This window comes from Hibiscus syriacus, unplaced genomic scaffold, assembly GCF_006381635.1.
Source record: "Hibiscus syriacus cultivar Baekdansim isolate YM2019G1 unplaced genomic scaffold, ASM638163v2 tig00110549_pilon, whole genome shotgun sequence".
Lineage (NCBI taxonomy): Eukaryota > Viridiplantae > Streptophyta > Magnoliopsida > Malvales > Malvaceae > Hibiscus > Hibiscus syriacus.
Window position 1 is genome coordinate 553230 of NW_024062776.1, and position 27074 is coordinate 580303.

The 27074-nt window shown below is 37.3% G+C and overlaps 2 pseudogenes; one reads left to right on the forward strand and one right to left on the reverse strand.

Moving 5' to 3' along the window:
• Window positions 1-760: 760 nt before the first annotated feature.
• LOC120131205 lies at window positions 761-11238 on the forward strand (annotated as a pseudogene).
• A 2263-nt stretch (window positions 11239-13501) lies between these two features.
• LOC120131170 lies at window positions 13502-18214 on the reverse strand (annotated as a pseudogene).
• Window positions 18215-27074: the final 8860 nt, after the last annotated feature.

The following is a 27074-nucleotide window of genomic DNA, read 5'->3' on the forward strand; positions in this document are numbered from 1 at the left end:
ATGGGAACTTTTGAGCAAGGGAAGTTTGGGATGTCCTCCGACATAAGCCGGTAAGCGTGTCATGGTTCAAATTTGTTTGGGGGGATTATCAATACCTCGACATTCTTTTATTGCTTGATTAGCAATTCTAGACCGTTTGTTAACAAGTACCCGTATGGCTCTTTGGGGAGGTTATTTCCTGTGTTCTTTGTGAGGGGATAGATGAAACAAGAGATCATTTAGATACGGAGTGTGTCTTTTCGAGGGCTGTTTGGGGTTTAGTTATGCAGGACTGCCATGTTAGAAGTTGTAGTTCTGGTTGGAGGGATATGGTTTTTGGGTGCAAGATCATGGTAGGGGGAAATCTCTACGGCCATTATAATTCGTTTGGCCTGATATAACTACACTATGTTTGGCAAGAGAAAAATACCAGATCTCATGGTATTCCTCCGAGGATGACTGATGGGATTGTAGTTTGATTAAGCGGGCTGTGAAGTTGAGGATAAAAGGGTTTCCTTCTGCTCCTACGATGGATGAAGTAGATAATACGTGTAAGGCTTTTATTGGGCAGATCATGCATAAGATTACTATTTGCTGTGATCCGTCGGCATATGGGGGTGTCCCTGTAAATATCAAAGAGACGCAAGGGTTAAAATGTACATGCCTTTGTCCCTTTCCGTCAATTTCTAATTGTTGGCAACCACAGTGGAGCCCACCTTAAAGGTTATTACCAAGCAGGCAAGCACCAAAGGTAAAATAAGAGATTTTTTTCCCTTTTTAAATAACCTCACTAGGGTTTGACTTGAGATGGGAAAGTTCTGCAAAATTGCGTGAAAAACACCAGGGGGGAGAGAGAGAGAGAGAGATTAGTGGATTGCGAGCAGTGAGTCGAATCATCGAGTTTTAATTATCCCCAGTTCCCGTCAAGTTGGCTCTCGATTAACTCATCAAGATTTATCTCTAATTTCTACCGTGATTTATGGATTTTTGGAGAGAGAGCCAAAAATAAACCTAAATATTTGGTTTTGTTTTTAGTTAATTTTCTTTATTTTTATTTTTGAACGCTAGGATCGGAGGGTGAAAAAGGGGGTTTTTATTGAATAAAAAAGGTTTTTGGAGGGATTCGAGTTGTGAGAGTGAGTTTTTTGTCTTAATAATTTGGAATTCGCGGGGGAATTTCCGTTAAAAGAATATCGGGCTTAATTTTTTGTATGCATTCTGGAGGTGGGCCCAGCCGGAATCCGGTGGGTCTTGCGGCATCCACATCGTCAGCAGCTTCGCCGTCTTCCTCCTCATCGGCCGTTTCGACCCCACACTTGGGGTTTGATTCGATGGTGCAGCAGCAGCAGCAACAGCATCAGCAAATTACATCTGGGCAGGTAAAGTGCTTCTGAAATTTTATTACACAAAAAGGAAATTTGGTTGAATTGAAGAACTTGATTTTGGGAACTCAGTCTGTTTTGGTAATTGGGCGCGGTAAGTTGGAGAATTTGGCGGGTTTTGGGGATTTTAATTTTGGAGTAATAAATGCAATCTCTAATGTACTACTTAAAGTTGATTGGTTCCTTGGTAATTCAATTGTGTTCAGGGAGTTTAAAGGAGGGTTCTATTTAGTGGCATTAAGCAGTGGAGGTCCTCTGGGAAATTGATTGTAATCTGGTCTTAGGTCTTAAAAATTCTGTGGTGCTGCAAGTGAAATTATTGCTAAGTTTTATTCTTTTTCTCTTGAAATCAATAAAAAGGTACTTTTGAATTGCTTGAAGCATTTAGTTGAGTCAACCCACCTTAATACTGCTGGCACCATTTTAACCTTATGCATTTGTTTGTGAAGTTCACGCATTTTATATTTTGCATTTATAATTGTTCTTGCAGTCATTTCAACTACAACCACTTAGAAAACCTGAAGGAAATGAAGCTGCCCTAGCATATCAAGCCAGTGGCCTGCAACGTATAATGGGAGGAAGCAATTTCCCTTCATCTCCAAGCTCCATGCAACCGCCTCAACCATCCAGGAAATTTTTTGATCTGCCTCAACAACATTCTTCTGCCCAGGGAAGCCAGAATAGGAGTCAAGGTGTTGAACAACAAACACTTAATCCTGTCCAGCAAGCTTACTATCAGTTTGCTCACCAGGCTGCTCAGCAACAGAAGGCACTTCTGGCACAGCAGCAGCAAGCTAAAATGGCCATGTCGGGCTCTGCATCTGTTAAGAATCAGGACACACGAACTGGAAACTTAAAAATGCAGGATCTTATCTCCATGAAGGCTGTTAACCAGGCTCAGTCGTCATCCTCTAAGAATGATTCTGAGCTGCTTGGTTGTGCTGAAAAGCAGATGGATCTAAGACCAAGGTCAGCTTCTGAGCACAGTAATGAGCCCAAGCCACCCAGCCAGGCAACAATTACCGGACAATTAATGCCTGGAAATGTTTTAAGGGCCATCCAGGCACAACATGCTCAGCAAACTGTTCAAAACATGGGAAACAATCAACTTGCTATGGCTGCACAGTTGCAGGCGTGGGCCCTTGAGCGTAATATTGATCTGTCGCAACCTGCAAACGCCAACTTGATGGCTCAGCTCATTCCGCTAATGCAGTCCCGTATGGCTTCCCAGCAAAAAACAAATGAAAGGACTATGGGTACTCAGTCACCAGTAGTTGTGTCCAAGCCGCAAATCACTTCTCCATCAGTTCCCAGTGAGAGTTCTCCCCGTGGTAATTCATCCAATGATATGTCTGGCATGTCTGGATTTACAAAAGCTGGGCAGATGGTTCTACATAACTCTTATGGCTCATCTTCCAGTTCTGGGGTTGTTAACAATGCTAACAACATTTCAATGCAGCAGTTGGGTATTCATGGGCAAGAGAACCAAGTGCTTCCTACACAGCCAGTTGGGCATGGAAATGAGTTGCCTCATATGCATCCTCCACAGTCTACTGCAAATGTCTGCCCGAGTATCGATCCGTCTTTGTCAGCAAAAAATTCACCAGGTGGAATAGAAATGCTGCAAATGCAGCATCTGAAACACTTAAATCGATCTTCGCTTCTGCCTGCTGCTCCTTCTAATGATGCGGGATCGGTTAACAACTTACTGTCACGAGGGGGAACTGCTTTTCTGATGCCACAGCAGCATTTTGGTTTCACTAAACAACAACTTCATGTTCTCAAGGCACAAATACTAGCATTTAGGCGCCTGAAGGTATACTAATCTCTCAGTCCATTTATGTATTTTTGCCTTACTTTCTATTGCACAAAGCTTATAAAGAAATTTTGAATGGATCATGTTGGTTTCTGTGTCATTAACAGAAAGGAGAAGGTACACTTCCACAAGAGCTTCTTCGAGCCATTGTTCCCTCACCTCTTGAGCAGCATCAGCTGCAGTTACCTCCTTCAGGTGGAAATAACCAGGGGAGAGATGGTGGAAAGGATGTAGAGGATCAAGCAAAGCATGTGGAGTCAAAAGAGAAGGTTTCACTGGCTGAGCCATCTACCAAAGGACAGAATGTTACTAAAGAGGAAGCTCATACAGGAGATGATGGGGCAACTGAATCAATAGTTCATATGCAAGGTGTGTCAGCCATGGTCAAGGAACTTCCATCTAAATTACCTGCTGGAAAAGACGAGCAGCAAAGTTCTGTCTTTTCTGCAAATTCGGACCAAGAAGTGGAACATGGCCTTTCGAAAGCTCCAGTTAGAAGCGATTTTAGTGTGGATAGGGGGGAAGCTGTTTCGCCACAAGTTTCTGCATCTGATGGAGGGCAAGTTAAGAAATCTGTGCAGGCAAACTCTGCCTCCCAACCAAAGGATCCTGCCTCTGCCAGGAAGTATCATGGTCCACTATTTGATTTCCCCTTCTTCACTAGGAAACACGATTCATATGGTTCAGCAATGCCTAACAGCAATAATAATTTAACTTTGGCATATGGTGTCAAAGATCTTCTCTTTGAGGAAGCCATGGAAGTCCTTAGCAATAAACGATCAGAGAATTTGAGGAAGATTGGTGGCTTACTAGCAATAAATATGGAGAAGAGAAGGATTAGGCCAGATCTTGTTCTGCGACTGCAAATTGAAGAAAAAAAGCTGCGACTTAAAGACCTGCAGGCTCATTTGAGGGATGAAATTGACCAGCAGCAACAAGAGATAATGGCGATGCCTGACAGACCATATAGAAAATTTGTCCGCCTGTGTGAGCGTCAGCGTATTGAGATGACCAGACAAGTACAAGCCACTCAGAAGGCCCTAAGAGAGAAGCAGTTGAAATCCATCTTTCAGTGGCGTAAGAAGCTCCTGGAGGCTCATTGGGCTATCCGTGATGCACGGACTGCTTGTAATAGGGGAGTTGCCAAGTACCATGAAAGAATGTTACGGGAGTTTTCAAAGAGGAAAGATGATGATAGAAATAGAAGGATGGAGGCCTTAAAGAATAATGATGTTGAAAGGTACCGGGAGATGTTGATTGAGCAGCAGACAAATATCCCCGGAGATGCTGCAGAGAGATATGAAGTCCTTTCATCATTCTTGTCACAGACTGAAGAGTATCTTCATAAACTGGGAAGTAAGATCACAGCTGCCAAGAATCAGCAGGAAGTAGCTGATGCAGCTAATGCTGCTGCTGTTGTTGCACGGTTGCAGGCATGGTCTCTTGAACTCTCGCTCCCTTGTACCCACTTCTGGTTGTCTTTTAGGGTGTTCCCCCTTTCTCAGTTTATTTTCTTTGTGGGACTGAATTCTGAGCCTTGAAAAAAAAAGTCATTTCCTTTCCTAATCACCATGCTTTAGGTGGACTCCGTGTTACTTACCTTCTCGTTTGTACTTCTTGACTAAAGGGACTATCAGAAGAAGAAGTTAGGGCTGCTGCATCTTGTGCTGGAGAGGAAGTAATAATAAGAAATCGATTTATGGAAATGAATACACCCAGGGAAGGTTCATCTGTTAGCAAGTAAGTTATGTCTCTGATCGTATTGTAGTTTATTCTTAGGACTTATTGATTATACAGTAGGGGCTTCAGTCATGAAACATGAGTAATGGGTGGTAATCTTGTGACTGATGGGGCTCCTGAAGTAGTTTTTCGCATGTTCTTTAGTTCAATAACTATAATCACATATGAATATGATTGATATAAAATTTATTATTTATGTTTCTGTTTATTTTAATGGCATTTTATCAGAAGCCACTAATTCTGGCTATTTTAATCTTCATTTCTTGTGGTCTTCAACAGGTATTATAATCTTGCTCATGCTGTCAATGAAAGGGTCATAAGGCAACCATCAATGCTACGAGCTGGAAAACTACGAGACTATCAGCTTGTATGTGGCTATATATAAAATATTATGTTTCCTTTCTACTTTTTCCTCGATTGGATTTTGTATTTGTCAGTTTACTACCATTTGTTATAGCTTGTTAAGATTTTATGACATCTATGTATGGTGTTTGATAGGTTGGTTTGCAGTGGATGCTCTCTTTGTATAATAATAAATTAAATGGCATCTTGGCTGATGAGATGGGTCTTGGGAAAACTGTTCAGGTATTTGATTTTTTTAAAAATAATTGTAACACTGCAGTTTTGTGTGTTATTCGGGAGTTAGACAGGGTGTTGTGACTAGTTGGAGCATTTATTGTTTTGGCAGATAATCATATGATAAAATAAGGCTGTTAATTTCTTAGGTTAACTCACCGTGCAGGTTATGGCATTGATTGCATATTTGATGGAATTTAAAGGAAACTATGGCCCACATCTTATAATTGTTCCAAATGCTGTTCTAGTAAATTGGAAGGTTAGTTTAATTTTTGCCTTTTATTGACAGCTATGACATTTTCCTAATATCTTGGAAAGAACTAAACGAGTCCTTTCTTGCAGAGTGAACTCCACACTTGGCTGCCATCTGTGTCATGCATCTATTATGTTGGAGGAAAAGATCAACGTTCGAAACTATTTTCTCAAGTAAGAACTATAAGTACCTTTATTTAGTTGTTTCTTTTAAGTGTCAAAATTTTCTTAACTTTCTTTTAGTTTACTTGTCTTGCAGGAGGTTTTGGCAATGAAATTTAATGTCCTTGTGACAACTTATGAATTCATCATGTATGATCGGTCAAAACTTTCCAAAATTGATTGGAAGTACATCGTAATTGATGAAGCACAGAGAATGAAGGATAGGGAGTCTGTTTTAGCTCGAGATCTTGATAGATACCGTTGCCAAAGGCGTTTACTTCTTACTGGGACACCATTACAGGTCTGTTAAGGCACCTCTAATATTCTATAAATTGAAATTACTCGCTTGTATGTACACACATACAGATTTGAAAACTTTGAAGAACATTATTTTCTTTACTATTATGACTGCCGCCTTCTTGAAATGTATGACCATTGTTTTTTCCTTGGCAGCACTTTTTATTACATGCCCAGATGCATGCATTGACACCTTGCATTTAGTGGTAGGCTTAGGTATATAACAAGTTTCTCCTAACTTTAGAAATCTTAAACTCCAATTATTAAGTTTTCATCATGTCTCTTTGTATTGGTTCCTCACTAAATATCCATTTGAAGAATGAAAAGGAGGTACCATGCGATTTGCCTGCGTTGTACAATGCTGTTTATGGGTAATTATTGGAATTTTCAATGTTCTGTTCTAAACATCTTTTAACTGGCAAAAATTAACAGTGTTCCTTGCAATGTTCTAAGTCATTCACTGAATTGTAGTATTGCTTTTCCTTGTCCAAAAATGAGGCTTGTTCAGATATCACTCACAGTTTACTTTATATTCCCTACAATGTGTCTTATTTGATGCGCTAAAGTGATTAAACCTATTTGCCTTGTCCTTTCTCCCAGGCTCTCTTTCTTATATGTGTGTGCATGTGTGTCTATCGTTGTTTGATGTGTTGAACAAGAGTTTTTTTATGCCACAGAATGACTTGAAAGAACTCTGGTCACTGTTAAATCTTCTCCTTCCTGAGGTATTTGATAATCGCAAAGCATTTCATGATTGGTTCTCACAACCATTTCAAAGGGAACCTACACATAATGCAGAAGATGATTGGCTTGAGACTGAGAAGAAGGTTATCATCATCCACCGACTTCATCAAATACTAGAGCCTTTTATGCTTAGACGTCGTGTTGAAGATGTGGAAGGTTCACTTCCTCCAAAGGTATGTTGTTATTGTGTCCTACTTTAAAAACCACTTAACATTTCTAGGTTCTAATAATGTTATTTCCTTGGCTTACTACAGGTGTCTATAGTATTGAAATGCAGAATGTCAGCTATTCAGGGTGCTATTTATGATTGGATAAAATCAACTGGGACTCTTCGAGTTGATCCCGAAGATGAGAAGCGCAAGGTTCAAAAAAATCCAATATACCAGGCTAAGGTGTACAAAACATTAAATAACCGGTGTATGGAGCTTCGGAAGACTTGCAATCATCCTTTGCTTAATTATCCATATTTCAATGATTTCTCCAAAGATTTCCTTATAAGATCTTGTGGGAAATTGTGGATCCTAGACAGAATCCTAATAAAACTTATGAGAACTGGACATCGAGTATTACTCTTTAGTACCATGACAAAGCTTCTGGATATCTTGGAGGAATACTTGCAGTGGAGGCGGCTTGTTTACAGGCGTATTGATGGAACAACAAGTTTGGAAGATCGAGAATCAGCTATTGTTGACTTCAATAGCCCGAATTCTGAGTGCTTCATTTTCTTACTAAGCATTCGTGCTGCTGGACGTGGTCTAAATCTTCAATCTGCTGACACCGTTGTTATATATGATCCTGATCCAAATCCTAAAAATGAGGAACAGGCAGTTGCTAGAGCTCACCGAATTGGACAAACAAGGGAAGTCAAAGTAATTTACATGGAAGCAGTTGTTGACAAAATCTCTAGTCAGCAGAAGGAGGATGAACTAAGGAGTGGTGGTACAGTTGATTTTGAGGATGATGATTTTGCTGGTAAGGATAGATATATGGGATCCATTGAGAGCCTCATAAGGAATAACATTCAACAGTATAAAATTGACATGGCTGATGAAGTAATTAATGCTGGACGTTTTGACCAGAGAACAACACATGAAGAGAGACGCACGACTTTAGAAACATTGTTGCATGATGAGGAGAGGTATCAAGAAACTGTCCACGATGTTCCCTCATTGCACCAGGTAAATCGCATGATAGCAAGAAGTGAGGAAGAAGTTGAGTTGTTTGATCAAATGGATGAAGAACTGGATTGGACTGAGGAGATGACTTGCCATGAACAGGTACCTAAGTGGCTTCGAGCCAGTATAAGGGAAGTAAATGCTGCTGTAGCTGCCTTATCAAAAAAGCCATCAAAGAACATTTTGTTTACTGCTGACGGTGGTGCTGAATCCAAAGAAATGGATACTGAGAGAAAGAGGGGACGACCCAAGAAAAAGAAACCCAACTACAAGGAAATGGATGAGAATGGGGAATTCTCTGAGGCAAGTTCTGATGAGAGAAATGGTTATTCTGGAAATGAAGAAGAGGGGGACAGTGGTGAATTTGAAGATGATGAAATTAGTGGTGCTGTGGGGGCACCACCTATAAATAATGACCAGTCAGAAGAAGGTGCACTTGGTGATGATGGGTATGAGTGTCTCCAGGCTTCAGAACAGATTAGAAACAACCACATACTTGAAGATGGTGGTTCATCAGGATCTTCTTTGGACAGTAGTAGACCAGCGCAGATAGTCTCTCCGATATCTCCTCAGAAATTTGTATCTCTATCTGCATTAGATGCTAGGCCTGGTTCTGCTGCAAGAAGGCTGGTATGTCCCTTTTCATAAAATGATGTATTATGGTGCTAGTTGATTACTGCTGTTTTCTCATGTTATATTAATTTCGGCAGTCAGATGAATTAGAGGAAGGTGAAATTGCAGTATCGGGAGATTCTCACATGGACCGCCAGCAATCTGAAAGTTGGAACCATGATCGTGATGGAGGCGAAGAGGAACAAGTTGTCCAACCCAAAATAAAACGAAAACGTAGTATTCGGCTTCGACCTCGTCATACTGTGGAAAGGGTAGAGAAGAAATCTGCCACGGACGTGCCTCATCTCCGAAGTGGAGATTCATCTCTGTTCCCTTTCCAGATGGACCAAAATACCAACCACAACTTAGTACTGATACACAAAGAAAACCAACACGTGAACGCAATGCTTCCAAGCATGATCCAAATGATTCATCTTCAAAAAGTAGGAGGAACTTACCTTCAAGGAAAATAGCTAGTACATCAAAGTTGCATGCAGCACCGAAGTCTGGTAGAATGATTTTGATGCCATCTCCTTCAGAAGATGCTGGCAAACCCTCTAGAGAGAGCGGGGACAGTAAACTAGTTAATTTAAGTAGGTCGTCAAGTTTTGGTGCTAAGATGTCTGATGTCATTCAGAGAAAGGTATGTATCAATTATGGATTTCTTTTCCTGGCCATTGGAGAAATGTTGGAAACGTTGCTTTAGTATTATGAACAGCTTGATGGAGTTTCTTGTAGCATGCTCTCACCGGTCTCCATGGCTTTGATCCACCTGAATTTCTTAGCTTTCTTTGCTTGCATTGGATCTTTTATATTGCATCTAATGCTCTGCAGTATACACGGATTTCATCTTAGTGTGTTCTCTCTTTTATTTTGCTAGGATGGGCATTTGGTTTATATTTTATGTAGTTGGGAATTTTCTTTTTAGGTTTAGGAAGTTTTATGTGCTATATAGTATTTTCAATCATTTGTTATTCTCCTTTTGTTTTCGCATGTCCATCTGTCTTTCGTTCATTTAGAATTGATCTTCATGTTATTTAGTCTTGAGGGCATAATATTTTTCATGGTTTGCATGTACTTTGTAATTGAAAGCTTTACACATCAAAATGTCTTACCCTTTTAAGAAATGAGTAATTTTCACCTTTGACCTCTATTGACTAGAAATTTCTCATATTTCCAGTGCAAAAATGTGATTAGCAAGCTTCAGAGGAGAATAGATAAGGAGGGTCAACGTATTGTGCCACTTTTGACAGATTTATGGAAGAGGATTGAAAACTCTGGTTCCGTCGGTGGAAGTGGAAGTAACAATTTGGATTTCCGGAAGATTGATCAGAGTGTTGACAGATTAGAGTACAGTGGAGTTATGGAGCTTGTTTCAGACGTGCAGCTAGTGTTAAAAAGTGGAATGCATTTTTATGGGTTTTCACTGGAGGTATAATCTCTTCTTTTTTTTATCTTGGTGGTGTTAGTATCTTTATGTGTTCATAGCCACTCACCTTTGCATCACTCTTTTGGCTTTTTCTGTGATAGTCTTCTGGAATCAAATACTTTGAGAGCTTTTCGTCCAAGTTAATCTACTTATATTTTGTGTTTAAGTGCCTAGAAACTGCAATCACCTTGCAATTCTTCCAATCTCCTTCCTCCCAATTGAACAACATATGTTTGCTTTAATTCTTTCATCAATGTCCTGATATGTTTTCGAACTCTGCAAATGTAATTGGGACTCACAGGTCAGATCTGAAGCAAAGAAAGTACATGATCTGTTTTTCAACTTGTTGAAGATACCATTTCCAGATACAGATTTCTGGGAAGCTAGGAATTCTCTTTCTTTCTATAGTTCGGTATCGACCTCCACCTCAGGTCCCTCCTCTAGACAGTTAGCTGTTGGCAAAAGACAGAAGCAGATGAATGAGATGGAATCTGACTCGGGCTTGACTCAAAAGTCGTTACAACGTGGATCCACCCACTCTGGTGGTGAGGACACGAGGATTAGAGTGCACATGCCCCAAAAGGAATCAAGGCTTGGAAGCGGAAGTGGCATCACCAGGGAACAATATCAACAAGATGATTCTCTTCTGACTCATCCAGGCGAGCTGGTTACTTGCAAGAAGAAGAGGAAAGACAGGGAAAAGTCTTCGGTGAAGCCTAGGACTGGATCTGTTGGCCCTGTGTCACCCCCGAGTATAGTCCGCAACATCAGGAGTCCAGCATCAGGGTCAGTCTCTAAGGATGCGAGACTGAACCAGCAGCAGCAAGTCTGGCCCAACCAACCTTCTCACCCATCAAATGGTGGTGTTGGGAGTATTGGTTGGGCCAATCCTGTGAAGAAGTTGAGAACAGACGCAGGTAAAAGGAGACCAAGCCATTTATGACTATCTAGTGTATCTTGTGGCTCTTCATGGCATGTACAATTCCAATCAGATATACCATTAATGTAGTGTAGGCTTATTGATCTCCTCGATGTTCATGTCTTTCCATAGTTTCAATGCAATAGTTTTCCTATATGCATCTTGCGGGTATTACTATTTTTAACCGTAATTTTTCCCATTTGGTACAAAGTGATTGCAGCTTTGGAATAGCAAAAGAGCTTGGGGATATTCAGATTCCAGTATCATATTTACTGCAGGAATTTGCCAGGCTTGACGAGACCTGTACACTTATTTAGTGACAGCAGGAACTGATGAAAATGAGAAAAATGGTTCTTCGTAAACAAGTTAACATATACTTAATTGATGGGTAAATTATAGATTTTATCACTAAAATTTACTCCTCTATTTCACTCACTGAATTTTAAAAGTTTTCAATTTTTTAACTGAACTTAAATTAAAATATTAAATTTTTTGTCACTGAACTTTGTTCTCTTTTTGTTATACTCATTCCGTTGTTAAATAGTTAATACGTTAAAAATAATGTTTTAAAATTTTTTTTACCAAAATGACATCGTTTTATATCTATATAACAATATATTTTAATGAGGTTAACTATTTAACAATTGAGTGACAAAAAACCTCAATGTATTTAATTCAATGAGGAAATTAAAAAAATTTGAAACACAATAAATGAAATTGAAAATAGTATAAAGTTCAATTACCAAATTTGTAATTTATCCTTAATTGATTAATAAAAAAAATCACTATTTTATTATCTCTAGATTTTTTATAATGTTAGCATTACAAAATTTGTTGTCAATGGAAGGCTTCCAATTTTCATTTAACCTTAAATAAGATCACATGAAATAGTAATGTACTACACAATTAATTATTTTATGAAATCTGCACGTACGCTAATGCTATGTTTTGACGTGACAACTTACCTAAATGCTCACATGAAAGTTTCTTTTTTCTTAACAAAAATAAATACTGAAGGAATATTTGATCTAATCTCCACATCTTTACAGTAAAAAATTAGCCGCCAATTTTCATGGGGACCTGCCTTACATCCCATCTGATTAGAGAATGAGTTGTACTTATTATAGGCAGTGAAATAAATTAAAATCCGTTTCATTTTCATATGCCTTATTTTTATATATATATAAAAAAGCAATTTACTAATATGTTATAGAAAATGAGTCGTGGAACAGATACAGGAAGAAAAGATGGGCTCGAAACTTACATGAATTGTGAAACAATGATAGTTTCAGTCTTGCGGATCACAAGATAAGATGGTTCATTAAATACATCTCAAGACCGATGTGATATGTGAAACTAAAATAATTTGGGTAAACTACCACATTTAATACCTAAATTATCAATTTTAATATCTAAACTTTTAATTTTTTTCAAAACCATACTTCATGATTAATTTTTATTTTATTTTAGCACCCGTTGTTAATAGCTTAGCACATTTAGTACCTAAACTATCAACTTTTGTCTATTTTAATGCCTAAACTCTCAATCTTTTCAAAACTTTTTTTTAATAAGAAAGAAAGGTTTCATTAAAAAAAAAACCCTTCATACTTCTCAACCACTAGGATGGCCGATAAGTAGCAGAAAGGGAAAAAGAGTATCCCAAATATATTTCAGAATCAATCAATACATAGAGTTCAGCCAAAACATCACAAACCAGTCCAACAATAAACCATACAGAAAGCAGGACAACGATTCTGCCTGCAACCCCATAAGACCAAAAGCTACACCAGCTAACTAATTCCTAATTTAGCTAACTCATCTTCCCTAGAGTTAGCACGCCGACTAATATGACCAAGGATGACAGCGTGATCCTTCACAACTACTTCTTTTCGAAACTTAACATCAAATTTCGAATGGGGAGCTAAAATAAAACAAAAACTATAAATTTTTAACGACGGAACACTAAAATGAAACAAAAACTAAACTTTAGGTATGATTTTGAAAAAAAATTAAAAATTTAGATACGAAAACGGACCATAACTAATAGTTTAAGTACTAAATGCATAATTTATCCAAATAATTTTAGTTTTACGAGTGACGAGATATGATCTTTGAGTTTTGTACACATAATAATGAGTATATGATCTTACGAGAATGGGTGCGAGAGGACTATACACTCATCCTGCCATCCCTAAAATCAACCTAACCCATGAACAGTATATTCTCTACCAAATGAAAATGAATTCCATTAAATGATTTTAGGAAAATCTATCCAACAATAGAAAAATATTCAACAAAAAACTGTAAACACAAATGGGAAAATAATAATAAAATAATAATAATAATTTATGGGGTCATGCCGCATTTAAGAAAAATAAAAAGACAAAAGAGCAAGCTAAGTGAAGAAAAGAAAGGCAAATACCTGAATTTGATTTTGATGTTACTAATAATAAATAGTAATTATGATGATATATGGAGGATGATGAAAATTACCTCAAAACCCCGAAAAGCTTGAACCCAAGAACACTTCACCAGCATCCATAGATTGAAACCTTAGGTGCAAGTGTGATCTATTCCCCCCCCTTTGAACAAAATCATTGAACACCCAAACATCAGTTTTCAAAGGTACACCACTGAGGAATATCATAAGCCTCGAAATGGCCTAAACCCGAACCATATTCTCTCTAGGAAGTGTATCTACTCCTCTTATGTGACTTCTTTGGGGAAATTAAGATGGAGGCGTAGGACTTAATTGCTTCACGCCCACTTACTTTAACAACTGATTCTTCGTCTTCGGGTTCCTCGTCATCGCTGTTAATGTTGCTTGGAGTGATCCGGTTCTGGTATGCTCTACGCTGCAAGAGAAAGACATTGTAGTAATAGCAAACGAGCTCTCTCTACTTTTCTTGGGGAAATACTTGTAGATATCGTCCCAAAAAGATTTTTCTAATGACGGAGGATTCGACTTCACTATAGATGAAAACATCTTCTGTTGTTCCTCTGCCCAAGCAAAAGCAACATCTTCACCCATCTTATCGAATTTCCACTTGTTGAAAGCTGAACCAAGCTCAAGCTTTACTTTCAATCTTCTCTCCCTCACGTGAAACTTTACACATTGTATAGATTCTTGATTGTGGCAGCCACATGAATCTGGTCTTCCCTTTCCAATCCGATCCAATTCAACAAAAGACCTCTTCTCCGTTTTCTCCAACGGCCAAACACGAGTCCCCAACCATTTTGCATCACTTTCTGATACTACCCCTTTCCACTCTGGTACCTCAACTTGAAATAATGGCCCAATAGGAACTTGAATGCCAACATCATAATTGAACACTGAACCTGGAGTTGCAGAATCACAAATTCCATGCAACTGTTTGTCAATCCCTATCATAGAACTGTCCGAGTCACTATGGTTCCCCAAGGAACATGACTGTGACTGATCCTGTCCTTTAGCTACCCTTTTCCCAAAAAACACATTCCTTGTGCAACTCAGCCTCTCTCTGAGATTGTACCCAAGTTTACTGTTATCACCATACATGTGGGGATGCATCTTCTGGTTTTTCTACAGAGTAAGCACACGATGGAATTATTATATTATAACATTTATATGGGAATAGAAAAGAATACGATGAAACAAATGGGAGACTATGATTTTTTATAATCATGATCAATATCTTACATAGTAAGGCTAATAAGGAAAAATATATGCGTAGCTTCAGGAAGAGGATCATCTAGTGCAAACAAAAGGACAAAATGGGAGACTATGCTAATCATAATCAATATCTTACATAGTAGGGCTAATAGCGAGACAAGCCACAAACAAACAGCTTGGTTTTTGGATAAAATGAATATTATCCTCACAACTCTGAACTTTTATTATTTTAAATATTTTTACACTTCAATCACTTACATTTCTTACATTTTTTAAGAGCGATGTCAAACACTTAAACCACACTTCTCCAAAAACCAAGTTTTTTCCAACAGCGATTAAGCTAGTCCCAAGTCACCGACAGAGACTTGTCCTTAACAAATCATCATCTCTTTGACACCGCAGTTTCCAAAATGAAACTCCAACATGGTTAGAATTCTAATCATGGTGTGAAAGTGACTCAATTTATTTATTGTTGACTTCAAGTAAAATGGAACTTGTCTAATAAGTCCCCGAATACCCAAACTTTAACTTATTATTCATAAGGAACTAATAATGCACAATAGAGCATTTTCATGCAGACTACCTTCACATCATTCAAAGAAATTGAAATTAAAGAATAATACAAATTAATCTATGGTTTAATTAACAGGCACAGGAGATAAGTACATAGATCTGACTTAAATTAATGACTAAAAGGCAGGCAAGCTTAACAATGGGCAGTATTGTTTAGGCGTATTGAGCGGATTTGCTCTCAGTTCTTTTGGAAAGGCTTGGATGTTCAGGCTGGGGGTGCCAAGGTTAGTTGGTAAAAGATTTGTTTAGTGAAGTCGGAGGGTGGACTTGGTTTTAAAGATTTCCTTTGCTGGAATAAAGCTTGTATGTTCCAGTTGCTTAGGAAACTTTTGGCCATGTATGGTTCGCTATGGGTCGCTTGGGTTAATGCTTATGTTATTAAAGGGAGAAACTTTCAGTCCTTTGAAATAAAAGGGGTTATGAGTTGGTGCCTGAAGAAGATTTCTTTCCTTGAGAAATGAGGCTCGTATAGTTTTTTCTATTCCGAGGGCAGTAAGTACTAGAGATGTGTGGTCCGAACTTAGGAGAAGGGGGGATAAAGTGGCGTGGCACATATTAATATGGTTCCCTATGCACGTTCCGAGACTTGCTGTGGTGGCTTGGCTTGGGATTCTCAACAGACTTTCTACTAAGGATCGTTTGCTAAGAATGGGAATATCTACGGATGGTCTATGTGTTGTGTGAAATTGAGGCAGAGACTAGGGACCATTTATTCTTTGGGTGCTCATTTTCGGCTGGGGTGTGGAAGCACATTCAGGAGCTTTGACGTCTGAATCGTGCTATGCAACCTTGGGAGCAAGATCTGGAATGGGCGGTCACTTTTCTAAGGGTAAATCTATGCTTGCTCTTTTACTCAAAACTTGCATGGAATGCATTTATCTACTGCATATAGGAAGAAAGGAATAAACGGGTTTTCAGCAGTCTCACTAGGGATGTTCTTGATTCTAGAAAAGATATTGTTAGATGTAGTCTCTATAGAAGAAAGTTTGACAGGATTGATGATGTAAATGCTAGACTTTGTATAGATTGGGGTTTATTTGACTATCAGTTTTTGTGAGATACTCTGGTCCCTCTTGTAGCAGCTTCCTGTTGTTGATCTTTGGATATAAATTATAATACTTACATTTTATCCAAAACAAAAAACATTGGGCGGTATGTACCTGCAAATTGGATTGGCCAGCACTTGAATGATTATCATTTTTGAGAAAGGCAGCTTCACGAAACAATAAAACCTGCTTCCAAAGTTCTTCACTCCCATAAGCCTTCCACTTTGAACTCTCCGGTAATGAACCAACCACTAAATGACAAGGATCCTTTGCGACTTCGCTAATCCAATGAAGCATTTCCCATGTAGAATCCCGTTTTCTCTTATGAGATGAAAGGTTTTGCTTAATATCATTTGAATCCAATATCATAACATCGTCGTCGTCATTATCTGTGCATTTCTTAAATTCAACACAATCCTCGTCATCATTACATATTGAGTTGACCACACTTTTCGCCATATTTGAAGGCATATCTTCACCGTAATCGACTAAAATGAACCTCTTACCACACTCTGAACCAAACACCATGTTCTTTAGATCATCAACATTCCGCAAATTTTCAACTTCCTCATAACACAAAACCCTCTTTGTCAAATCAATATGAATAGATTGTTCACCTTTTACGCATTTCTCCCCTCCATCTGCCCCTGCTACTATATTCGCCTCCACTTGTGAATACTCCATAGCTTTCTTCTTTGATTCCAACAAAAATTCCTTAAGCTCGGCTCCAACTCCATCAACCGACCACTACAGTTCGATTCATTCTTTAAGTCCTCACTTCTAACAATTCTTTCCAACCATCTCTCTAATGAAACTAAGTACCTAACATAAGCCAACTTAAACGATGAAGCTACATTTAAATCCAAACCAGATTCCTTAGCAACTGAACCCCATAACCCACTTTCCGAAACAACATCGTACCCACCGTTCTCTCACGACCAAGAAAAGTTTAAACAGGTCCACAGGCTGTCCATCTGCAAGCAATGGAGGAAGAGGCCAAAAACAACCTTGGGCACAAATCTCTTTCAAAAACAACCCAAGAAACTCGTTAAACCAGAAGCTAAGCTTATCAGGTTCAGATTGTAAAAACAACCCTTCGAAAAAAAGGCTCGAGCTTTTCTAGGGATTTAGCGCAATCTTGTGTAGAGGCACCGGCAGCTCTCATCGACCACCCTGCCATGGACTTCGAATTCAAAACCTAGAAACAAGTAGTTCCCCGCATAATCTTTCATTATTGGAGAAAAGTAAATTAAACAAAAAATAGGACCAAAACGAAAAGACTAAAAAAAGTATAAGACAAATATTTAAGCTTTAAATAGAAACTAAAACATCTGGGTGCATGCTAGGGATTTTGGGCGGAAAAATGGAAGGTTACAAATCTAGGGTGTTGATTGTGAATTTGGTTTTGTCCCGCGCTTTCTCTCTCTCTTAATTGCAGATGGAGCGAAGGAGAAAAGATTGGACTTCTCGAGGGGCTAAACTGCAAGTTTTGTACAGACACAAACCCTTGGTGGAAAATCCTAGATTCTAAGGCAATATTTTTAAAGAAATTCGATTAAAAATCAGACTAATTTAAGAAAATAGATTAAAAATAAAGGGAAAATACCTGTGTTTTTATTTATCTTTTTAGTCCCTCCCTTCGTCGTCTTTAGGGATTTTTCCTTTCCCCCCCTCAGACTCTCCCTTTGCTCCCTTCGTTTCGCCTAAATATTATTTTCTACCCTTTTCTTTTGGGTGGTTTTATTAGGCCCCTTTTTGCAATTTTTTTTTATCTTCTATTTTCCTTTTTAGAAGGGAAAAAGATTAAAGGAAGATAAAAATAAAAATCAATGGAGGAAATTCAAGTACGGAGAAGTTTGAGTTGGGTGTAGGGTTTCAAATAAAGACCCCAACCCTCTATTTTATAGTTGCTAGTTATCATGATTGGCTAACCTTGGGTTAATTATTAACCATGGGTTGAGCTGAGGTGAATTATGGGCAAGTTTGGTAATTCACAATTGTAAGTAAAGAAACTAAGGAGGGTGCGTTTGGTAAAGTTTTTTAAAAGTACTTTTAGTTTAAACGCTCATTTTGATCCTAAAATTAATGTTAAACGGATAAAAAAAACACTTACCGATGAAAATCAACCGCAAAAATTAGGATTTATAATTTTTTTGTTCTCAACTTTACGTTGAAGCAAATTATAGTTTTACACTTACTAATGCATGAACTCTAAGCAATTATGTATTTACATTTTATTTTAATAATTTAATATTAATATCCTTAAAAAATAATTTATTACGTTTAACAATTTATTTTAATTATTTAAAAATAAATAACTTATGATTTATATATTAAAATATTAATAGTGAGTTATATTAAAATATTTTTATTATAATTATATTTTTATTTTTATATTTTTATTACAGTTTAATTTGATATAATTAATATATATAATAATATTTTTTTAAATTTATTATATTTTAAATTGATATGATTCATATATAATGTGTAAATATAACTTAAATGATATATTTTTAATTTACAACATAATGTCTATATTATATATTTTATCTTTTCAAACTCACTTTTTAACAATAATTTTAAATAATTAAATTTTAAATTATATTTTTCTACAGTACTTTTTAAAGTCAATTTTCAAAAGTTATATTAATATGACACTTAATACATTTTTATAGAGTTAGATCCAGTAGATGGATAACAACTTGTATCTTTTAAATTATTGGAGAAACAGTGTCTTCGATATTGATAAACATAAAAAAAATATCGATATTTTTATTTGGTGAGAAATCTAAAACTACGAACTATTAATTCTATTCAAAATCAAATATCTTTAATGATTTTATAGATTTTAAAGTCAAATTATATTCATCAAGTGGCCTTAACATTGAAGGGAGTGTTATTCTTCTTAGGGTGCGTTTGGTTTACGAAATGTAAGATTACCGGCGGAAATAAGATTATTGGAAATGTTGAATTTTTGTGTTTGATTCGTTTAGCATGAATTTAAGATTACAGTGTTTGGTTAAAGGAAAAAAATTATTGGAATATATATTTTACCAAATTATTCTTATTATATATTTATTTTTTTAACAAGTTGAATTCTTCTATAATTTTACTATAATTAATTTATATATTTTCTTTAAATATTTTAAATTCATATAATTTTTTTTACAAAATTAAAAAGATAAATAGGTTTAATGAAAGGGAAAAACTTTATTTAAACCCCTAAACTTTATATAAAATTCTAATTATGATTTTTTTTTTGTAAATCTAAAATAGTTTTAGGATAAATTTGTGATTTAACATTTATAATTTTTTTTTATCCAACGAAAGAAGAATGATATTTTTGAAAAAAAAGTAAGGACATTTTAGTCCAAAACACTGGAATGTAACAATACCTAAGGGAAGAGGAAATCACATTCCCGGTAATAAGCCCCCAAAATTATATATTTTAATTTAATATTTAAAAATAAAAAATAAATTTAAAATGTGAGATTTTTTATAATCATTTGTAGAATTAAGAAAACTCTAACATAAATGTATCAAAACATTACTGTCGTAGCCGTCTTTCGGTTGGGCCCCGGAATTGGGCTTCGACTTGGATTAAACGAATTGGAGTCGCCACCGACCATTTAAAACGAATTTAGGTGGGTCGGACACCATCTTACCTGATCTGCGCTTTTCCAGAAATTTATCGGGTTCGGGAGTCGGTTACGGTCAAGGAAGGATTAGCACCCTTGAATCGCCCTTTCGGTACCAATTAACTTGTCGGTTGTCTTTAATTGCGAAGAATTAGAAATTTAAATTAAAATTTAAAAACCGATTCATATTACTTACCTTTGATTGATTGGAAAAAATTTATCCATAAAGTCAAAAAGGTTAGTAAAAAAAATAAATAAATAAAAACAATAATAATAAATAAATGTTAAATAAATAAAAAAACAAATGGAAACAAAAAAAAAATCAAAAAAAATATATATATATATATATAAATAAAAATAAAAATAAAAAGTCAAAGAAAGAGAATAAATAAATAAAGATTAAAGAGAACAAAAAAATGAGTTTAAAAAAAATAAGGGCAAAAGTAGAATAAATGAAAACAAAGGATAAATGAAAATAAAAAAGGATCAAATTGAATAAAAATAAAATAAGATAAAAATAACAAAAAAAAGGATCAAATCGAATGAGCTTGAAACCTATGAACTGAAATGAATTTTAAAAGTGAACTGCAATAAAAAAATAAACAAAATTAGGGGGGTTAATTCACAAAATATAAAAAGTGTAAAAGGTGACCAATTTGAATGAATTGAGAATTCAGAGACGAAATTACAAGTGATGGCCAGATTGAAATGCGATTTAAACTACCAGGGACTGCGGAGAGAATTAAAGAATCTTCTATTTGCATAATGGTCCCTTCTATATATATATACAACCCAGCTTAATTTCATTTCATTTTCTTCATTCTCTACCCAAAGAGAGAACCATCTGTTCTCTCAACTCTCTCTAACCCGCCCAAGGTTCGGCCGCCACCGCCGATGGTCAACCGTCGTCGCTCCGGCCGCCACTGCCGGCGGCCGGAAAGAACCCAAAACCACCAAACTGTTCCCCTTGTTACCCTTAGGTCAGATCCGAGCCCCGAATCACCGTAACCAAACCCAAATCGCGTAGATCTAAGGAAAACCCATTCAACTTTTACCTTTTCCGACGCGGCCCTTCGTCTACCCGGTGCTTGCTCCTTATTTGTTGTATTTTGGCGTTTTGGTGTTGGCTATTGTGGTTTAGTTTCACAGTTGATGCTTCTGTTTTTGCCTTGTTCTTGTGTTCTCGTTTACTGTTCTCGTGGATTCTCGTCCGATTTGTTTGTGATGGCTCTCTGTTTGTTTTTTTCTGTGTGCTTGGTTTACTGTGAGCTGTTGTTTTTCTTTTGGTTTCGACTGTCTGATGGGTTTTTGTATCTGACGTTTCGGCTTATGATGTGTTTTGGTACTGTTGGTCTTGTTGTGACCGGCTCTTGGGTTTTTTGTGACTGATGATTTTCGTGAGTCTTGGTTTACTCCGATCTTTGAGGTTCGGTGAACTGTGTTCGTGGGTTCCCCCTTGGTGTCACGTGGTGGGGTATTTATACCCACCCCACTGGTGGCCTGCTCCGATTATAACGGGGTTGTTCCCGTGTACTTCACGCTAACGTTGTTCACGTAGCCGGGAATCCCGGGATGGTGCAGTCCCGGTTTTCCCGGCCGGTCTGTGCGCCGTTTGACCGTTTGGTTTCCTTGACTTGTGCGGCGCTGTTGATGAAACCTGAAACCCTAGCTTGGCAACTGGGTTGGGTCAGGCCCTCCTGATCTGCTTGGACCTCGTTCTGGACCCTGAAAAAAAACAAAATAATTAAATAATAAATAAAATAATTACAATAATAATAAATGATAATAATAAATAATAATAATAATAATATAATAGTATAATATATATATAAATATTTTAAAAAACATATAATATATAATTTCCAAAAATGCTTTAAAAAAAATTATATATTATATATATTTTCAAAATGGTTTTTAAAAATTATATATTATATAATGTTTTCATAACGTTTTCAAAAGTATATATTATATATATTTAAAAACGTTTTCAAAAACTATATATTATAATTTTCAAAAATATATTTTCAAAATGGTTTTTAAAAATTATATATTATATATGTTTTCATAACGTTTTCAAAAGTATATATATATATTTATAAACGTTTTCAAAAACTATATTATATATTTTCAAAAATATTTTAAAAACTATTAATATACATATTTTCAAAAAATGTTTTAAACTATATATATATATGCATTTTCAAAAACAATTGCAAACTATATGATATATGTATATATAAAAAAAAAATATGGACGGAAATTAGTGTCTACAGCTGCCCCTCTTTGTCCTTTTCGTGGAACGAAAACTAGGACAAAGACAAAAAGACAAATTTTCGTTCGGTGGAGTTGAAGAATAACTCCCTGTCGAATTGAGTTGCAGATGGCTCCTCCGTCCGAAGTCGAGTCCACCTTGAAATGATATGTAATTGAAGCTGCAATTCAGAATTTGAATCTGGATGTAGCTTCTCGTTTCCAAATTGTAGTCAACTTCGGTCTTCTTCTCGGTTTAAAGACCTTTGTTAAATTTGACTGGAAAGTAGTTCTTTGATTCCACCATATTGATAGGCCCTCGAGCTGAATAAAACCGACCTCGAAAGGTCCTCGTCGACAGATGACTTTCCTCGACTTATGTTATGATGTCGGAAAGCGGTTTTTTGTCACTAAGGCACGGTTAACCCAGGTGTTATTCTCGACTTGGAAACCTTGATCGCAGCCGGACAATAGTGTGATTGAGGTGTCATCGAGCTGATTGGAATCGAACTCGACAATTTTATTGACAGATAACCCTTCTTGCCTTGAGCTATTCTGTAAGCTTGTTTTGCCTCTAAGTTGAATATAATCGAACTCAAAGGTCTTTAGCAGATAACCCTTCTTGACTTAAGCTATGCTGCAAAGGATGTGCCTTGGAGCTGAGCGGAGTCGAACTCGAAAGTCTTTTGGTCACAGATAACCCTTCTAGCCTTGAGTTATGCTGTAAACGATGCCGTTGAGCTGAGTAGTCGAACTCAAAGGTCTTTTGTTGGCAGACAACCCTTGTAGACTTAAGTTGTGCTGCAAATGATATGCCTTGGAGCTGAGTGTAGTCGAACTCGAAGGTCTTTGGTTGGCAGATAACCCTTCTCGACTTAAGTTATGCTGCAAATGATGTGCCTTGGAGCTGAGCGTAGTCGAACTCGAAAGTCTTTTGGTCACAGATAACCCTTCTAGCCTTGAGTTATGCTGTAAACGATGTGCCGTTGAACTGAGCGTAGTCGAACTCAAAGGTCTTTTGTTTGCAGACAACCCTTGTAGACTTAAGTTGTGCTGCAAATGATATGCCTTGGAGCTGAGCGTAGTCGAACTCGAAGGTATTTGGTTGGCAGATAACCCTTCTCGACTTAAGTTATGCTGCAAATGATGTTCCCTCGAAGTTGAGTGTAATCGAACTCGGGGGTCTTTGGCAGATAGCCCTTCTTGACTTAGGCTATTATGCAAATGATGTGCCTTGGAGTTGAGCGTAGTCGAACTCAAAGGTCTTTGCTAACAGATAACCCTTCTAGCCTTGAGTTATGCTGTAAATGTTATGCCCTTGAAGCTGAGTGTAATCGAACTTAAGGGTCTTTGGCAGATAGCCCTTCTCGACTTAAGCTATTCTGCAAATGATGTGCCTTGGAGCTGAGCGTAGTCGAACTCGAAGGTCTTGGTGGCAGGTAGCCCTTCTGGCCTTGAGCTAAGCTGCAAATAGTTTGTTTAAAAATGGCTTCCCTTTACGGGTCGAAAACGGTCATGATTCTTCAGGTGGTTCCCCTAAGCTGGTCTGGGAAAACCTATTGATAAATTCTGACAGCCGGATATCTTCCGTCGTGGAATTGAAATCTGGCTTGAAAGTGTTAACTGGAAATATGTTGCTCATTGTTGAGTTGAGCTGAACTGAATTTGATCTGAATTGGTTCTCGAACCCATCTGAAATTGGTTCTGAGATCCGTATATATGTAAAGTCGGTTGAGGTGTAGCTTCTTGCTGCTGAGTTACACCATCGTTCTTTAAAGGTGCTTGCAAGTCGAGTATATCTTGAAATAGAATTGAAACCTGACTCAAAGGGCTGTAAAAAATGTATGCTAAAATGATGAATGTGATGCACCTAATTATGTCTAAGATGCATGCAACATGAATGAATTATGTTTTATCTCTTAGACTGGAGTCCCGTTTTTGCCTGCCAATTAGGTCATGGAATCGATCGTGCCCCCTCTTTCGTTTTGGCTTTATAGACCTTTCAAATCTGAGACTGTTCTGTTTTGAAAATGTTTCTCCTTTTTCTTGTTTTAGGAAGGAAAATGATAAAAATTCTGTAAAATATTGTCCGCAATTGAATCAAATTATAACATGAGTTCAAAGAATATCAAAGGAATCATAGCTCTTTTAATGCTTTCAGAGTTACAGGTCTTTGACAAATGTTCAAAGGGACGAGTTGGCTTTAGGGTGGCCTTCTATTTTCTAAGGTTCTGGCAAAAAGAAAAAAAAGTCATTTTTCTTGGTCATTGAACATGTTTTGACATTTTGATTGGATGCGGACAAAATGACGCAACTAGCTTATCAACTACTAGACCCTCTATTCGGTTCTCCGAAATCTTTCATTTGTTCAAGTTTTGTAGGCTCCTCTAACAAAGGTAGTGTAGAAACATCGGTCTAAAAATGAAATTCTTGAGTGCTCGTGTGTAGTTGACTATAACAGGTGTCCCTTAACTCCCTTAGTCCATTTTACCGAAAATTTCTTAGATAAATTTGATTTAATTTGTCATTATCTGGCTAGCTGAATCCATAAAGCCGGGGCATTTAACCAATTGCCTTAGAGGGACAACTTAACATTATAATCACTCTTATCAAGTCAACTGAAGGGTTCATCTCATCACAGAGTCTTCAGCCTGACAAGAGCAGTGGAGCAAACACCGAATTGCCAAGTGTCCGAGCAATGTCATGGTTTGAACGTAATCTACTCATAAGGCCAGGGCTTTCAAGTTTCCTCTATAACCAATTGCCTTAGCGGAATAGCTTAGTTTTTACGGATTTAATTTCTTAAGATTGTTAAGAAGAACCTGTTATAGCCTAGGTATTTGTTGAAAATCAAAAATTTCATCTTTAGAGTTCAATTTTCAAGCAACTGACCTAACTAGATTCACTTACTCGACTATTCCATCTGTGAAGATCATTATCATTACTGAACGTCTTAAATAAAAAGTATAGTAATTTTCATATGCAAACGATGCCCCATGTTGTCCGCACCTTATGAAAGGAAAATGTTATATTGCAAGAGTAGGGTATGGTGTTTGTTTTTAAATCATGTTACTTCGTCAAAGATCTTGTAACTTTGAACCATTTACAGAGTTTCTTAATTCAGATGATATTCAAAGAATTGCGAGTTTGCAAATGTGATTAATTGCTTACAACCTTTAAAGTAGCATAAATTTATTCAAATATCAAAAGAAAGTTCAAAAACAAGTCCCAAACATGAAAAAAAAATAAAAATAAAAACAAATTCGAACAACATGTCTCAAAATTGAATAAGGCCTCATCCGGATGCCCCACTTGCCATGACTCTTTCTGCTTTAGGAGTGTCATTGCTTTCATCGTAAAATTCCAGCTCTTTCCTGTCCATCATTAGTTGGATCAAGGCTCTAAATTCGGCACATTCTTGTACATCATGTCCATCTTCATTGTGATAACAACAATAACTGTCACTTTTGGAATCTGATGTGCTAAGATGTGGTGCAAGAAACCCCTCATTTATCATTTGCCTCCATACCCAAGCAAGAGGTAACTTCACTTCGGAAACTCTGGTTTTGGCCTTTTTACCTTTTTCCTCGGTGACTGCACTTTCCTTATTCTCTTCATGATTTGGTTGGGGGTTCTGTGCAACGTAGAGTGATTCTGAATTATTAAAATGAATCCAACCCCTGTTGCGCATCCTTTGGATAACCCCTTAAAGGGGAGGCAATTTTCGATAGCATGCCCGGAACACTGCCATGATATTCACAGTGCGCATTTTTGTCATACCCTGGGGTATGGGGGCTTTAGAGGTGTCTCGGGATAGGGTGACACCATGTGCGTCAAACAGTTGTTGGTAGAGCTCCTTATATGTCATGGGAATGGGATCAAAATGCTCCTTTTCTTTCTTCGGTTTTTGCCTACAAAAAGGTACGACTGGAAACGACTTTGAAATGTTGATGATCTCTCTTTCCTTCTTCTTCAGGGGAGGCTTTCCACCCGTTCTACCTCCTGGGTTAATGGTAATTTCTACCCTCTCTGTTTTGACCTCTTCTTCAAATTTCGGAATGCGATAACTATCCGAATTATCTTGAAGTCCTGGTAAGATTCTGGGTGAGACAACCACTTGCGGGGTAAGTGGCATGGTTACCCCTTCCGATGAACCTGCCCCAGGCGCACTGGTCTGTTGTAGGCCAACTAACTTGGCAACGATCTGATCAACCAAGGACTCTTGGTTCTTTGTGATTGTTTCTAGAGTATTTCGACTATTTTGGTCTATCTTATCTTCTAGCTCTTTCTGTAGTTTCAACATATTCTCTTCGATTTGTATAATTCTGGCTTCCATCCTCTTCTTCTTCAAACGAGTGTTATGTGGATGGGGTGTGTCCAACGCTTGAGGCGGTGTATCCAGTATTTGTCCCCCTTGATGAGACATGTTTATATTAGTTAATGTGAATGCAATGAAAATAACAAAATGCAAAGAAAATAAAAAATGCAAAATGTCTAAATATATGATGCATGAAATGTCCGAGGCATTGATCCAAAAAATGTGCCTGTTTTTCTGAATAACCCTTATTGGTGACAAGAATGTTACGTCTGAAGAGACAAAAACTCTTTGATGGTATAGATCCCGCACAACCTTGGGAAAGTTGATTCGTTTTCCGCTTTTTCACCGGTTGAATATCCTGTCGAACCATTCCGGTTCCTTTGGCTAAACTTGTGCGGGTGATGAGTTGCTTGCCCCAAAAAAAGTCTCGAATGACTGCATCTCCGGCCTTCACTCTATGCCGAGCTCGTTCCAAACGAAAGTGCCATTGGAGCCCTCCATCCGAAGTTTG